This window comes from Camelus bactrianus, chromosome 23, assembly GCF_048773025.1.
Source record: "Camelus bactrianus isolate YW-2024 breed Bactrian camel chromosome 23, ASM4877302v1, whole genome shotgun sequence".
NCBI classification, from domain to species: Eukaryota; Metazoa; Chordata; class Mammalia; order Artiodactyla; family Camelidae; genus Camelus; species Camelus bactrianus.
Genome location: NC_133561.1, coordinates 11,107,186 through 11,119,451, shown reverse-complemented (window position 1 = coordinate 11,119,451; position 12,266 = coordinate 11,107,186). Strand labels below are relative to the sequence as shown.

General features: G+C 43.2%; 1 protein-coding gene across 9 annotated transcripts in view; it reads left to right on the top strand.

Moving 5' to 3' along the window:
- ESRRG (estrogen related receptor gamma) overlaps positions 1-12,266 on the top strand; it is a 580,276-nt gene that overhangs the window by 46,345 nt on the left and 521,665 nt on the right. The window contains exon 1 of one of the 9 annotated variants that reach the window (XM_074351625.1): positions 641-826. The exons of 5 other annotated variants lie outside the window; for them this stretch is intronic. The gene's annotated coding sequence lies outside the window, so the exon portion shown is untranslated. Of the gene's footprint in view, positions 1-640; positions 827-10,944; positions 11,310-12,266 lie in introns of those variants that run through there. 3 more of the 9 variants (XM_074351621.1, XM_074351616.1, XM_074351617.1) reach the window with 3 other exon arrangements.

The window sequence follows — 12,266 nt, the reverse complement described above, 5'->3', positions numbered from 1 at the left end:
AAAAATAGCTCCAGTTGTGAGAGGCCTACACACTGGGAACACAGCTGAGAGATGCGAGTCAGCAAGTGCGAGCCGAGAACGGGAGTGTCTGGCCCTGGGTGGATGCGCCTCGCCGTCTGGGTGCCGCGTCTCTGCCTGGGCCCGGTGGGTAGAAGGGAACATGGTTTTTCAGGGGTGGGCGGCGGGGCGGGTAGGTTCGGGGTCCGGCAGTGGAAGGAATGGAAACCCCAGCATTCGGGCCGAGGGGGCTCTTCCTTCCCCTCCCCCCACCCAAGGTTTTAAAATCGATTTTGCCCAGCCGGGATTGGCGACGGTCAAAAGGGAGCAGTTGGCACTGAATGTCACCCTGAAGGTAAAATGAAAGACAAAAGATGAACGCATGCTTGCTTTCCGTTCGCAGCGGCTGCGGCGGCGGCGGCGGCAGCAGGATTTAAAGGGGAAAAAAATCCCCCCCCCCACACACAAAACCCCCACACGCACAGACACAAATAAATACACACCCAGAGGCGTCAATTATGCCAACGCAATAATGCCATCAAATCATGACAGTGCCGGGCATTTTTTTGGGGGGGAAATATAGATATTTATTTTGCAAAAGGGAGAGAGCGGAACGCATGCAAACAGAAACGTGCACATACCACGCAGCCACCCGAGGAGAACCTGGCAGCCTCTCTCTTCTTCTGCCAAGTTATCATTGAGAAAACAGACAGGCATCATGACGTCCTGGGTCACAGGGAGTGCGGACCGACGCTACCAAGAGCAAAGGGAGGCGCCCGGGCGCTCCGGCTAGCGGCGGGCGCCCCTCGGCCCCTGGCCGCCCGGCTCGGTGAGTGCCCAGCCGCGCGGGACGCGGACCCCGGGGGCCAGGCCGGCCCCGCGCCCGCGGGGGCCGAGCGGGGGGCCGTGCCCTTGGCCCCGGCGCGCCGGCCGGCACCCCCTCGCCTGCCGAGGTCGCGGGAGCCCAGTGAAAGGAGGCGTGTGTAAGATGTGCAATGTTCCTGCATGGGGGTTTGGTAGACTTTCCTAGCCAAAGCACCCGGCTTCGGCTTCTTTAAAATCCCCGACGACTCACCTGCTTAACCTGCTGCAGTTCTGACCCTGCCAAGGTAACTGGTCCAAATCCTTATCATCAACATCTGGAGACAGACCTTTGCATCTGGGGCACCCTTGATTTGCAGTCCTGGTGGAAATCTCTATTGCTCCCCCTTCCCCCTTCACTTGTTTAGAGACTCTTGGAGAGAGAAAAAAAGCCACCCCTCCTTTCATAACACAACCATGAGTACTGTCCCCCTCTTGTAGACTTGCTAACCATGACTGCAAAACTGTCAGCGCGTGTGTGCTTGAGACACTGGTAAATTCTCATTTCCATGAGATTTGTTCTTGAAACACCTCTCCCCTCCCCCTTCCTGGATAGAGACTTAAGTGCCTGGGAAAGTGGCAAAGAGTGAGGGCAGAGTTAGGGCACGGGGACTGGGCTGGGGTGGGGGGAGTCCTCTGGTCTTAGAGGGCAAGGGGATCTGGGGAGGGGGTGGCTGGGGAGAGGGTGGTGTCAGGAGTTGAGGACGGCTGTCAGGGGCTGGAAAATCCTTCTGGTGCTTGCTGCTGCTGTAGTCCTGTCCTCTGCGCCTCCGTCCCTCCGGTCTCCCCAACCCGGTCACCTTCCCGTGGGAGTCCCTGAAGTTACACGGAGGTCACCCGACCATCATTTTCAGTATTTTGAACCACCCACCCCTTTCTACCCCTCAAGTCTGTCGGATGTGTCTGCAGGATAGAACCCCCCCCCCAGCCTCCCCGTGGTTGGTAATGGGAGATTCTCAGAGAGAGAAAGTCACAGAGGGCAAAGCTCTCCTTCTCCCCTTCTCTTCCCTTCCAGGCAACCTTCTTCCCAGCTGCGCCCCCTCCCCTTTTAAGAATCTTAATGAGCAATTCTGGAAAAGTCGGGAAGGGCCTGGAGAAACCCCCGCATGCCTCAGTGTTGTGGAACCATTATGTATGTGTTTATTTATTGTGCTTGCTTGGGTTATGTTGTGAATTGCCACACGGGTCTGCTTAAGCTAGGGAGCTTGTTTGCTGTGTTTGTGTTATAGTACCAGAGCCACTGGCCGGACCCCGGGACACAGGCATACACAGAAAACAAGTGATTTTGTGAACGTAAACCAGAGGGCAATGTTGAAAATAACACCTTCTCTCTCTTTAAAAAAAAAAGAAAGAAAGAAAGAGAGAGAGAAGGAAAAAGAGAAAGAAAGAAATTCTCAGCATGTAAGTTAAGAGGAGCTGTTTTGTCCACATATGACTTTCTGCTATTTTCAAAACACTCCTGCTTAATACTTTAAGTCAAGAGCAAGAGACCTGCAGATGTTTTGAAGTATTACAGAGCAGCTGAATGATTTGGTCTAGTTTTGAAGAGAGACTGTCTTTTTTTTTCTCACGCTGCCCAAAGACCAAATAGGGGGTTGTGTTTGGAAAATGCCCAGATGCAGAAGCAGCAGGCAAGAGGAGAGAGGAAGACGTGCCCTCCAGGGGAAGGGGAAGGCAGAGGAGTGGGACTGGGGAGTGGGGGTGTGGTGTCAGGCGGCTTCTTTTGTTTTTTTTTTTCCTGTCCAGTAGATTTGATGTTATCAAAATGAGTTAACCAACCTGAGAAACAGTTCTGTCATTGTGGGAAAGAGAGGGAAATTTGAACAGTTCTCAAATCTGAGCTGAGGAATAGCGGACAGAGAGGAAGGTACTTGAAAACACTGATGGAGATGAAATGATGTGGATAAGGGCTTCTTTACCTTCAAATATGAAAAGAATGAAGTAGATCATAAAACAGGCCTAGATGATCTTTCCAATATGTATTTGTCTGTTACGTATGGCTTTGTTATTTTTACTAAAACAATTGTCATAACTCTTCCAACTCATGTTATGGAGAATTAGAATTGCATATTGAAAATGGCATTGTATAAAACATAACATTGTCCATTGACTGGGCAGATGAACGTAGATAAAAGATAATTTATTTTCTTTAATAAATCAAAATAGCATTTAAATCTTTGTGCATGGTACATACTGAAACCTGCTGGTCATCTTTAATGGGATTTGCAGGAGGAGCCAAGGGACCTTCTGAGGGGAGGTGCTTTAACAAAATAAAGCAGGTCAGTCCCTTAGGTTTCCAAGTGTATGCCACTCGATTTATTCTGTGCAATTTTTCCAGAAATTAAAAGGTTACCAAGAGAGTAGCATGTTCCCGTCTCCAACTGAGCACCACTTATGACTGCAACAGGATTTCAATATGAAGTGATCTGGAAGCTACTTCATCTTTCATTTTGAGTTCTGAATTTGAATCAGCATGAGAATGGCAGGGCAGCAAGATAAGGGATAACTCACCTTGTGCGCAGGCAGCTGGAGGGCCGGGAGGGAAAGTGCTGCTGAAAAGAATATCTGGGGCTGTTCTCGGTAACCTTGTTTACGGGGGCATTTCGATGGCAGCTGGAATTTTAGCAAAGGCCTGCCAGAGGCACTGGGCTTGTGTTTGAAATTGATCCTAAGTGTCTCTTTTTTCTCCTCCACGGGCATGCTATGCACCTTAGCTGAACACTCAAAACTTGCCTGATGCCCCATGACATTTTCTAATACAGACAAATCCCTAGATTAGTGTGTCGCCAGAAAGGAGGTTACTTAGGAAGTTCTCCTTTGTTTAGAGATGTGTCAATGCAGGTAGCTTTAGTCCTGTTTTATTTGTTTATTTCTTAATGTCTTGCTTGCTTGCTTGTGTTAAATGCAAAGCAAATCCCATCCAAGGAAGTTAAAGTATTTCTTACAGGTTAACCTATGAAACTGGTTTCAGTTAGAGACTGATGATCTCATTATCCCAGTGAGGGGAATTTATGATGTAAAAGTAGGAATTCTGTACTTGTTTCAAAATGGTTGGAAAACTGTGGGAACAGAAAGATTTTGAGGGAAATGCCAAAAGCCACATTAATGAAGAAAAACAATATTGAAATACTTTTGAATAATAGATAGGATATGTAATGGTCAACCACAAGATAAAACTTTTACACAGTATTTTTATGGCTTTAAATTGGCTGCATTGTAAACTAAGCTTACTACTCTATTAAGTCATTATACTTTTCAATTATTTAACATTTCTGGCCAGCCTATCTTCTGTGGTCTTTTTCTGTACACATCAGAAATGATATGTACAGTCATAATTGCTTGTTGCTAGTGTGGGGACTTTGCAATGGAGAAAGGTTTAATTTTAACTTCTCAGGACAAATACTACAAGGAACGTGCAAAGGAAAAAGAAAAGTTGTGGAAACAGACCGAGCCCTATGAAATAGAGACAGCTACAGCATCGAAATGGCCCTAATACAATCTGAGTTATTCTCACTAAGAAACCTTGACAGTATCTGCCTTCTAGGTACGGTGCATGTGGAAATACTGTATCTCCATTTAAATGCAGAGCTCCTGTGTTCTCCAGGGAGCAGTTGGTGAATCTTTCCATTGAACCACTGGTATGAGAAAACCAACTGAAAATTTCTCCGTGAACAATAGAATCTGTTGTTTTGAATGAATGATTACCAAGTTTCGTCATGTTGTGATTTTGTGTGTGTGTGTGTGTATTCAAGAAAAATATCTTTATAAAGTCAAAATAATGTACCTCTATGCCCCTTGTGCAAACAAAGAAATTTTCTCTTGTCACTTTGTTGGCAGTTTTGTTAAGCTGTGAAATAATTCTGCTTTGCAGTTCGGTTTTTAAGTTTGCATTGCCGTTCCTTCCAGTCGAGTAAGGGGGCCTGAGGAATCAGCGAAGGGAATCGCATGTGAGCTCTACGTGCTCCTCACTCTCTCAGGCTAGCGGATGGAGTGGGTGCTGTAGGAAAGTTTAAGGATCTTTTTCTGAAACCATCTTGTTTTGATGGTTTCGAGCCTAATTTATAATCGTATGTTGTATTGAAATCAATGGTAGTGATAGCCAGAAGTGGAGAGCCAGGGCCAGCGGGGGAGATGCTTGCAGGAAGTAATTCGGTCTGTTGAAATAGAATGCAGACACACTGCTTTATGGTTTTGGACCTTCGGATTCGGGTAACTGGAAAAAGCTTTGCAAATCTTTGAATGAAAATTCCTGAAGTCCACGCTGTGGTCATGCCGAGACTCTGTGTGTCTTTATCACCTAGCTAGGGAAGTTTTCTTTTTCTCGGAAATTAGATGCCATTGACTTACTCAACCCTGAAGGACTTCCAGTTGTGAAGCCCCCCACCTCCGCCCCCTTACCTAACTTCCTCCATTGTGCGGGGTGTATATCCCACCTCTGGTCCTTCCTCCGACGTGTACACCATGTGCGCACGTATAGTAGTGTTGTCGTACCATCGTGCTCCGTAACACCTGTGGTTGTGAAGAAGACTTGTTGGTAGTTTTAAATCAGGCCTCTGTCTGTATTTCGATTTTGAAGGATGCTTTGTTCATTTGAGCAAGGGAATGGTCATAATTACCACCAAAGAGGGTCAAATGTGTTTGGAATTCCTGTGATTAAATGCAAGACCCTGGAGAATCAAAGCTGTTTTACTTATGGACGCTTAAGGGTGTTTCAGATGGCACATCTGCTCACATGAATCACCTGGATAGGACTCTGTAAAGGATGCTAATAAATGAATGTGCTTACTCACCTTTCCTTATACAAGTGAATTTTTGTTTTTAACTTGGCACATGTGTGTATCGGACACAATGATCTTTTACTGTTTTGAAGATTCAGATTCAGGATGCTAACTTTATATGAAGCATGGCAAAACTTTGGTACTCCTATTCTGATAGACACTTACATGGTAGGATAAACAGTGTTCCCAGATTTCTGTGATACCAGAGTGGCCCATTTAAATTCGATCTCACGCTAAGATAGATTAGATTAATAAGGCTGAGTTTATGACCAATGTGATTTATATCCACACATACTTGGTTTTTTAGCACAATTATAGATTGGGAGGCAAATTTGCATATACGTTAAATACTAGGAACAAGGATAACTAACATTTGTACAGTGTGTTACAGTTTATAACCGTACATTATCCATAAGCTGTTCTTTGGAAGAGTATCTGTTGCATTTTCTTACTCAAGAAGGCAGTCAGTTTTACGATGTAAACATAATATGAAACTAGATTGTTTTATCAGAGTTTCCTTCTTCTCTCCGTTTCTCCCTCCCTTTTGTTTTCCCTCCTCTTCCTTCCTCTCTTTTTTCTTTTTCCCTCTCTTAATGGGGAAAAAAAATCTAATGGCTTTTCTTCGGTGGAGGATGTATAATTGCTTGTCGCACATTTCTATTTAAAAAAGAGCTGTAACAAGCAATCCGACATGCTTTTTGGAGTCTGTCTTCTGCCTACCCGTGTTCTTGAGGAAAATGTAAGGTTGCAGAAATCATTTCATGCCCTGTATGTTTTCAAACATAAATCAGGAAAATTGTTAGCGAGTTATAGCTCTTCTTAGAGATTGTGGCTACAGTGCTCTAGTAAACACAGGCTATATATTTTTCCAAGTTATTATGTGTGGAGAGAAATCCAAAGTTGGCTATTTAGATGAACAGTTTAATTCAGTTATTAGAAATTCGTTTTCTATTTAGTACGAACATTTATTTTCCAAAGGTCACAGAAATGGAACATAATACTTGGTGACCCTTTGGATCCATCACCTTCAGAGTTAGAAATTTGTGCTTTTTAGCTCACGTAGATATTACTGAACATCGATCTTCAGCTAAGAAACCGCCACAGTGGTCCTGAGCAGAGTTTATAGTACGATCTGGTTGCCCTCTCCATCCGAGAACCGTGACCCTTCGCTTCTTTATTTCTCAAATGAAGGCATGTGACATGATGGTCTCCAGTGATGCTGAATTAAGCGACTGATTAATAATGAGTAAATCAATGAATTATACTCCTGTTTATTTCTATTCTATAAACTAATTATTTACATAACTATGGCTCGTATGCCCTGACTAGAAATATTAGTGGGTAGAGTACTAAATGAGATTAGCTTCAGGGGTTTGAAACGACAGCCTTATGAAATTCAGACACTCGGGTTTACACTGAAATATTTCCTTTGTAGATTAATTATTAGATTTATACTTTTTTTTCCCACAGAAAACAATCTTCAGAGTAAGTTGCTTTTTTAGGCTAGACCATAAAAGCCTGTGTTACTTACTGAAGTGAATTATTGTGTATCGCTGATGAGGAAGATGTGAAAAACAGTTCTGTTATGGTACAAGTATAAACATAACATAAAGGCAATAAAACTGAATGATAGTTTTATCATTTATCTAGATTCTGGAGGGTTGATGTTTAAGAGACTGCACAGATAACTGGAAGCTAAAAAGATAGATGGAAAGTATTGCTGGGGATCTGAAAGCGCTTCTTAGAAACTTTCAGGATGTTTAAAGGCTGGTTACAAAGCATATGGTTTTTCTTTCCCTGGGAAAAGTATAACATTAACTGTCCTTCTGAGTTTATCACCTGTGATAAGATTTGTTTTTTGTTTTTTGTTTTTTGTTTTTTTTGACAACCAATTATTGAAAAGCAGGAGAGTGAAAAATGATGGGGAGAAAAAAATTTATTCTCTGAAGTAATTGGCCAAGATGTGAGAGAACAAAAGATAGAAGGCAGTTGAAGGGAGAGGAGAGGCCATATGCGTGTGCATGTGCAGGTGAGACAGAGAGAGACAGAGAGACACAGACAGAGAGAGAGAGACAGCAAGCTCGCTCTACATTTAGCTGATCTGTAGGATAAGAAACCAAAAGGAAAAAGAGAGAAATGAATGCACACACATTCTTCCTGGAGAGAAAGCACAATATGTGAGTTATGTGGAAAAACGTTGGAATTACAGTTACAGCATCCACTTTGAAATTTGTGCTGGGCCCCTTATTGCCTGTGTGATCTTGTTAAATTGGGAAATTCTCTGAATTTGTCTTATTGGTAAACGTGAAAAAGAAAAGCGTCTGCTTCCAAGATGGTTGTGAGAGTTGAGTGAGACTTGTGGGTACGAAAGTGCTTGGAAACTGTATTTACTTTTAGCTGGTGAGAAAAAGTCATTGGGTCACGCAGTTCCCCAGGCTGACCAGCTCTGACCAGGGCCTGGGCCAATTTGTTTAGCTCTAGAGTGGTCTTCGGCAGGTGTGTTTCTCGTCCACTGTGGTCCAAGAGCTGTGGTGGGTTCTTTACATATTACTTTATTTAGGGAGGAAGCAGGAAATAGTCTGCAGCTGGCCAGCTGAATGGAGCAAGCCCGATAATTCTAACGGAAGCGATGCCAGCGCACAAGGAACATATTTACTTGCCCTTACAGATGGCCCCAGCTTGTCTAGATACACAAGCGAATGACTTTGGAAACTGAAACGATGTGTCTAACAATTGTTTTCTTTGTCTTAAACATTGCCTGTCATTTGCACTTTTGCCATGACATTGATATTAATCTAAATTTCCTGGATTTTTGTTAAGGCTGAAGACGTCATTTGGCAGTAAATACTAATAAAGAATGACATAAATTCCATTTTTAAAAAAAGATTTCCAGGATATAACAGAAGTAATTAATGTAATAGAATGGTTGAACTCCAAGTTCTAGATTCTATTCAGATCTCTTTCAAGAATATTTTCATTTTTACCTGTGATCCACTGATAAATGTCTAGCCAATTCTCCCACCAGAAATGGACTACATTTTAAAGCCTAGATCAAATGAAGCAGTGGATCAAAAAAAAAAAAAATTCAAGAAATTTGGGCTGTTTGTACAGACAACCTGTAAAAAAAGCAGTCTCTGAATCTACCTGAGGCTGGCCATGTGCTCTGCTCTGATTCACAAGATAATGATCAATGGAATTCTATCCTTTGTGATCAGTTAAACCTAGAAACCAACATGAACCCAGAAATCAAGAGATGTCTTGGGATCGAGTAGTGAATTAAAAAGTAAATATTTACTGGCTCTTACCAGAACTCATTAGGCCTCAAAGTACAGGAAATATGCTAAACAAATGAGGAAAACCGCCTTTGGGGGGTTTAATTATGAGTCAGTGTTAAAAAACTTTGACCTGTGTATAATTATTTGAAAGTAACTGAAGACTGGAAAGCCATAAATAACCCCCAAACCATTATTTGTTGAGGAGCTGTAGCTTCCTATAAGATTGATCATAGGTAGTAAAAATGACCCAGCTGGGATCTCTTTTAAATTTAGGAAAATTTATTAAACAACGAATATGTTTAGCATCAGGCTAGGTCTCTCAGAGAGGACAAAGTAATTTTAAGATATAGTTCCTCTCTTTAAGGGGCTTACACTGTCTTTAGGGGAATATAATAAGACACAGAGAACTATTAAGATAACAGTACAATATAAACTGGTGCAGAAAATGAATTCTACATGACAAATTCGTACCTTTAGCAACAGAATCAGAGCTTGGGTTGAGGTTCGAGTGACCGTTTCCCAGCTATGTTGACCCCCACCTCTTTAAGCCACAGTTTTCATATTTGCAAATTGGCCATAGTTCTGTCTGCCTTGTAGGATTGTTGTGAGGATCAAATGAGACCAAGTATTTTTAAATGTTTTTGTGCTTTATGATGAAAACTAGACAAATGACAGGCAGGAAGGAGGAAGGACACTGGTAGGATTGCACTTGAGGGTAGAGGCGTGTCTCAGCTGACTTTGGACCCCCGAGGCTGGCCCCGTGCCTGGTTCTGAGAGGCGGCTCAGTTAGTGTTGGTAACTACACACACGCCAGGCACTGTGGTAAGCCCTTGACCTGTGTTAGTCTTTAAAACTTACCAGTAATCCTGAATTGGTAGGTATATGATCTCCGTTTTGTAGATGAGGAAACAGAAGCTCAGCGATTTTCAGCAACTCTAGCCTCATGTAAGTAGACAGCAGTAGGATCAAAACAGGAAGCTGTCATCACATTACAGGATGAGGAATTATCATTACATCTGAACAATAGTGTGGGTAACGTGAAAAGCAGAGGCCTTGGATAATTTACCAGTTGCCCACGCAGCTCCTGGGCCGGCTTTCAGCTCAGTAGGAGAGCACTTCCCTGGGCTGCCGGACACATTTAATGTGGCCTTTTGTTAAACTGTCAGTTCTGATTTCTGCCCTTTGAAGTAAGATGCACCACGATGAGAAAATACCATCCAGTGTACCATAACCTAGACTGGTCCTCGGGACAGAAGGGAGAGGAAGGTGGTGAGGCGCACACAGACAGGTACTCGGGTGACTTAATACCAGTGACTCGATTACGTTCGCTGCAGCAGCTAGCACCCCACCCTCCGCTTCTGTCTCTTGCATCTCTTAACTTTCCCTCTCAGAGCTGGCAAGGTCTAGAATTTCCATTCTCCTCCATAACAGGGTGGTGGAGGAGGTGGTGCGTGCTCTGCACGGCTTTTCTGCACCTCCTTATCCTGACAGCCTTCGTCTGTTAGTAGGTTCTCCTGGAATGAAGTTGTACAGTTGTACCCAGTTGATAATCAACAATAATAAAATGACCCCCAGCCGAACAGTAATGTTAAAACACCAGCCTCTGAATCGGGCAAGCAGAAAACAGAAGTAGGCGCCACAGTACCCAGTCCTAGATCATTTTGTCCTCAGTTTCTTTGTGCGGCACATCAGCGGAGCCTTAAATACCTAACACAGGGTTAGTAACACACTGCGGATCTGAAGGTTTGTGTCAGAATCAGAGGGAAATACATTTTAAACACTGGGATTCTTTTTTTTTTTTTTTTTTTTAATTCTGTGACAATACAGGACATGGTAGGTCAGGACAGCAGAGATTAGAGACTATATTTAAGGTAAGTCCAGGGAATACCTTCCACTGTTGTCAGAGTCCGGTTGGTAATTGTGTTTGGTTTCCCAGGAACTGAGCTAACAGCCTGGAGATGAAACCCTGGGGGTGGGGTGGGGGTCGGGGAGACGCTTTCCATGCTCCTCCCTGACCTGTGGGAAGTCTGCTGGGTTGAATTGTGTGAAGTTGTCAAAGGTTGCTCTGCTCTCCAGCACTTGGCACCAGCTCCGCTGAAATGTGATGCCATTGGTTTTCAGTAAAGGTTCCTTTCTGCAGGGCTGCAAACACAGATCAGCTGCTACTGTGTATACACAACCAGAGAGCAAATCAACCAGCACATTGAAAGCAGCCTTTTTCACCCCGAGACTTTCCAAGATCTCCTCTTCACGCAGGAAGTTTCCTTCTCTGTTGTCAGATTTAGCACCGTGCTCTTGTCATCAGATCCGAGCTAGGCTCCCTGCTGCACAGTAGAGAGGCTTCCTTAAGACATTTGTCCTTGAAACTGCACCAAACTCTTGGAAGAACCCAGAACGTGTAAGTATGTATGATTTAGGCAGCAATAGTCCAGGACAGAGCTGCAATCAACCATTTTACAATATCCGATTAGCAGCGCAGGAGGGATTTTTCCGACGTTATGTTACATTCATTTTCAATTCGTTCTGAGGAAACAAATCAATTCTAGCTTCTGATACAGTGACTTTGCAGTAGATGGGGTTGTAATATGTTAGCTTTAACTATTTGCTGTTCTCATTTAGCATTTAGATGTGACTTGTGGGACAGTTATTGTGGTCATTAAACTATAAAACTTCTAAATTTTTATTAGGAATTATAATTGTTGGGCATGTCCATCCTGAGAAGCAAGTTTGCTTTGGGGAATGTTTTTAGAGAATTAACCACATAAATTCTTAGACAATAGATTGAATTTGTACCGTCCTTGCTCTCAATAAAACATATTAGTTTGCAGTTTTAATTTACTCGTAAAGAGCATTCCACTGAGGTTTTGTCTTAATTGAATCCTACCTAGTGCTGTCTGTTTGATGTTTTACTGTCTTGAATGTATCTGTTTAAGTCACTCTGCCGGGTTGCAGTCTGGTTAAACCTGTGTTCAGGCACTCTGTAGAGCCTAAGAACAAGCAGGTAAAATGAATACTCAGAACTGGGGAGGGGTGGTGGATTTGTTTTAAAGGGTGGTCTTACTACCCTTGAAAGCTTTTTAGCTGCACAACGTGAATGGCTGTCAGATGGAGACCACAGACTGATTACTCTGAGGCTCTAAGTCAAATCTCAGCTTGTCCACTTTCGTGAACTCCAACCAATAAAAGCCCGGGCCCCCTTTCCTATCAATTTTTAATATGCACCAATACTTAGGTTTATAAGATTAATTTCTCTCAGATTAGTCTGATTGATAGCTGGATTGTGGTTTCTTAAGAGCTGGCTCCCGAAACCCACAGCAGAGCTGCATTCCATTTAACTAGTGAATGTAAAAACGGG